The sequence below is a fragment of the Abramis brama genome (genome assembly GCF_963993115.1).
Source record: "Abramis brama genome assembly, chromosome: 3".
NCBI lineage: Eukaryota > Metazoa > Chordata > Actinopteri > Cypriniformes > Leuciscidae > Abramis > Abramis brama.
The window spans coordinates 62,574,118-62,579,047 of record NC_139965.1 but is presented as its reverse complement, the minus strand read 5'-3'; positions in this window follow the sequence as shown (position 1 = coordinate 62,579,047).

Here is a 4,930-nt window from a genome sequence, read left to right as displayed (position 1 = left end):
ACATCATGTGTTGTGGTCGTGTCTAGGCGTAGGTCCACCATCTGATCTGGATACGGCCCTGATCCGGCTGACTACATCATGCGTTGTGGTCGTGTCTAGGCGCAGGTCCTCCATCTGATCTGGATACGGCCTGGATCCGGCTGACTACATCATGCGTTGTGGTCGTGTCTAGGCGCAGGTCCTCCGTCTGATCTGAATACGGCTTGGATCCGGCTGACTACATCATGCGTTGTGGTCGTGTCTAGGCGCAGGTCCACCATCTGATCTGGATACGGCCTGGATCCGGCTGACTACATCATGCGTTGTGGTCGTGTCTAGGCGCAGGTCCACCGTCTGATCTGGATACGGCCCTGATCCGGCTGACTACATCATGCGTTGTGGTCGTGTCTAGACACAGGTCCTCCATCTGATCTGGATACGGCCCTGATCCGGCTGACTACATCATGCGTTGTGGTCGTGTCTAGGCGCAGGTCCTCCATCTGATCTGGATACGGCCTGGATCCGGCTGACTACATCATGCGTTGTGGTCGTGTCTAGGCGCAGGTCCACCATCTGATCTGGATACGGCCCTGATCCGGCTGACTACATCATGCGTTGTGGTCGTGTCTAGGCGCAGGTCCTCCATCTGATCTGGATACGGCCCTGATTCGGCTGACTAAATCATGCGTTGTGGTCGTGTCTAGGCGCAGGTCCACCATCTGATCTGGATACGGCCTGGATCCGGCTGACTAAATCATGCGTTGTGGTCGTGTCTAGGCGCAGGTCCACCATCTGATCTGGATACGGCCTGGATCCGGCTGACTACATCATGCGTTGTGGTCGTGTCTAGGCGCAGGTCCACCATCTGATCTGGATACGGCCCTGATTCGGCTGACTAAATCATGCGTTGTGGTCGTGTCTAGGCGCAGGTCCACCATCTGATCTGGATACGGCCTGGATCCGGCTGACTACATCATGCGTTGTGGTCGTGTCTAGGCGCAGGTCCACCATCTGATCTGGATACGGCCCTGATTCGGCTGACTAAATCATGCGTTGTGGTCGTGTCTAGGCGCAGGTCCACCATCTGATCTGGATACGGCCCTGATTCGGCTGACTACATCATGCGTTGTGGTCGTGTCTAGGCGCAGGTCCACCATCTGATCTGGATACGGCCCTGATTCGGCTGACTAAATCATGCGTTGTGGTCGTGTCTAGGCGCAGGTCCACCATCTGATCTGGATACGGCCCTGATTCGGCTGACTACATCATGCATTGTGGTCGTGTCTAGATGCAGGTCCACCATCTGATCTGGATACAACCCTGATCCGGCTGACTACATCATGCGTTGTGGTCGTGTCTAGGCGCAGGTCCTCCATCTGATCTGGATACGGCCCGGATCCGGCTGACTACATCATGCATTGTGGTCGTGTCTAGATGCAGGTCCTCCATCTGATCTGGATATGGCCCTGATCCGGCTGACTACATCATGCGTTGTGGCCGTGTCTAGGCGCAGGTCCACCATCTGATCTGGATACGGCCCGGATCCGGCTGACTACATCATGCGTTGTGGTCATGTCTAGGCGCAGATCCTCCATCTGATCTGAATACGGCTTGGATCCGGTGACTACATCATGCGTTGTGGTCGTGTCTAGGCGCAGGTCCACCATCTGATCTGGTTACGGCCTGGATCCGGCTGACTACATCATGCGTTGTGGTCGTGTCTAGGCGCAGATCCTCCATCTGATCTGAATACGGCTTGGATCCGGTGACTACATCATGTGTTGTGGTCGTGTCTAGCCGTAGGTCCACCATCTGATCTGGATACAGCCCTGATCCGGCTGACTACATCATGCGTTGTGGTCGTGTCTAGGCACAGGTCCTCCATCTGATCTGGATACGGCCCTGATTCGGCTGACTACATCATGCGTTGTGGTCATGTCTAGCCGTAGGTCCACCATCTGATCTGGATACAGCCCTGATCCGGCTGACTACATCATGCGTTGTGGTCGTGTCTAGGCGCAGGTCCTCCATCTGATCTGGATACGGCCTGGATCCGGCTGACTACATCATGCGTTGTGGTCGTGTCTAGATGCAGGTCCTCCATCTGATCTGGATATGGCCCTGATCCGGCTGACTACATCATGCCTTGTGGTCGTGTCTAGGCGCAGATCCTCCATCTGATCTGAATACGGCTTGGATCCGGTGACTACATCATGCGTTGTGGTCGTGTCTAGCCGTAGGTCCACCATCTGATCTGGATATGGCCCTGATCCGGCTGACTACATCATGCGTTGTGGTCGTGTCTAGGCGTAGGTTCACCATCTGATCTGGATACGGCCCAGATCCGGCTGACTACATCATGCGTTGTGGTCGTGTCTAGGCGTAGGTCCACCATCTGATCTGAATACGGCTTGGATCCGGCTGACTACATCATGCGTTGTGGTCGTGTCTAGGCGTAGGTCCACCATCTGATCTGGATACGGCCCGGATCCGGTTGACTACATCATGCGTTGTGGTCGTGTCTAGGCGTAGGTCCACCATCTGATCTGAATACGGCTTGGATCAGGCTGACTACATCATGCGTTGTGGTCGTGTCTAGGCGTAGGTCCACCATCTGATCTGGATACGGCCCTGATCCGGCTGACTACATCATGCGTTGTGGTCGTGTCTAGGCGTAGGTCCACCATCTGATCTGGATACGGCCCTGATCCGGCTGACTACATCATGCGTTGTGGTCGTGTCTAGGCGTAGGTCCTCCATCTGATGTGGATACGGCCTGGATCCGGCTGACTACATCATGCGTTGTGGTCGTGTCTAGATGCAGGTCCTCCATCTGATCTGGATATGGCCCTGATCCGGCTGACTACATCATGCCTTGTGGTCGTGTCTAGGCGCAGATCCTCCATCTGATCTGAATACGGCTTGGATCCGGTGACTACATCATGCGTTGTGGTCGTGTCTAGCCGTAGGTCCACCATCTGATCTGGATATGGCCCTGATCCGGCTGACTACATCATGCGTTGTGGTCGTGTCTAGGCGTAGGTTCACCATCTGATCTGGATACGGCCCAGATCCGGCTGACTACATCATGCGTTGTGGTCGTGTCTAGGCGTAGGTCCACCATCTGATCTGAATACGGCTTGGATCCGGCTGACTACATCATGCGTTGTGGTCGTGTCTAGGCGTAGGTCCACCATCTGATCTGGATACGGCCCGGATCCGGTTGACTACATCATGCGTTGTGGTCGTGTCTAGGCGTAGGTCCACCATCTGATCTGAATACGGCTTGGATCCGGCTGACTACATCATGCGTTGTGGTCGTGTCTAGGCGTAGGTCCACCATCTGATCTGAATACGGCTTGGATCCGGCTGACTACATCATGCGTTGTGGTCGTGTCTAGGCGTAGGTCCACCATCTGATCTGGATACGGCCCGGATCCGGTTGACTACATCATGCGTTGTGGTCGTGTCTAGGCGTAGGTCCACCATCTGATCTGAATACGGCTTGGATCCGGCTGACTACATCATGCGTTGTGGTCGTGTCTAGGCGTAGGTCCACCATCTGATCTGGATACGGCCCTGATCCGGCTGACTACATCATGCGTTGTGGTCGTGTCTAGGCGTAGGTCCACCATCTGATCTGGATACGGCCCTGATCCGGCTGACTACATCATGCGTTGTGGTCGTGTCTAGGCGTAGGTCCTCCATCTGATCTGGATACGGCCTGGATCCGGCTGACTACATCATGCGTTGTGGTCGTGTCTAGGTGCAGGTCCTGTATCTGATGTGGATACGGTTTATGTAGCCTAACAATAATTTAACTGATTTGAATAATAGAAATGTATAATGTGTTATGTGTATACCAGGTTAAAGCGACGTGTTTTTAGTCTAGTTTTAAACTAGTTAGTGTGTCTGGATCCGGTGACTACATCATGCGTTGTGGTTGTGTCTAGCCGTAGGTCCACCATCTGATCTGGATCCGGCTTGGATCCGGCTGACTACATCATGCGTTGTCGTCATGTCTAGGCGTAGGTCCACCATCTGATCTGTATTCGGCCCTGATCCGCGGCCCTGATCCGGCTGACTACATCATGCATTGTGGTCGTGTCTAGGCGCAGGGTCCACCATCTGATCTGGATCCAGCCCGGATCCGGCTGACTACATCATGCGTTGTGGTCGTGTCTAGGCGCAGGTCCACCATCTGATCTGGATACGGCCCGGATCCGGCTGACTACATCATGCGTTGTGGTCGTGTCTAGGCGCAGGTCCACCATCTGATCTGGATACGGCCCGGATCCGGCTGACTACATCATGCGTTGTGGTCATGTCTAGGCGTAGGTTCACCATCTGATCTGGATACGGCCCAGATCCGGCTGACTACATCATGCGTTGTGGTCGTGTCTAGGCGTAGGTCCACCATCTGATCTGAATACGGCTTGGATCCGGCTGACTACATCATGCGTTGTGGTCGTGTCTAGGCGTAGGTCCACCATCTGATCTGGATACGGCCCGGATCCGGTTGACTACATCATGCGTTGTGGTCATGTCTAGGCGTAGGTCCACCATCTGATCTGAATACGGCTTGGATCCGGCTGACTACATCATGCGTTGTGGTCGTGTCTAGGCGTAGGTCCACCATCTGATCTGGATACGGCCCAGATCCGGCTGACTACATCATGCGTTGTGGTCGTGTCTAGGCGTAGGTCCACCATCTGATCTGGATACGGCCCGGATCCGGCTGACTACATCATGCGTTGTGGTCGTGTCTAGGCGTAGGTCCACCATCTGATCTGAATACGGCTTGGATCCGGCTGACTACATCATGCGTTGTGGTCGTGTCTAGGCGTAGGTCCACCATCTGATCTGGATACGGCCCTGATCCGGCTGACTACATCATGCGTTGTGGTCGTGTCTAGGCGTAGGTCCACCATCTGATCTGGATACGGCCCTG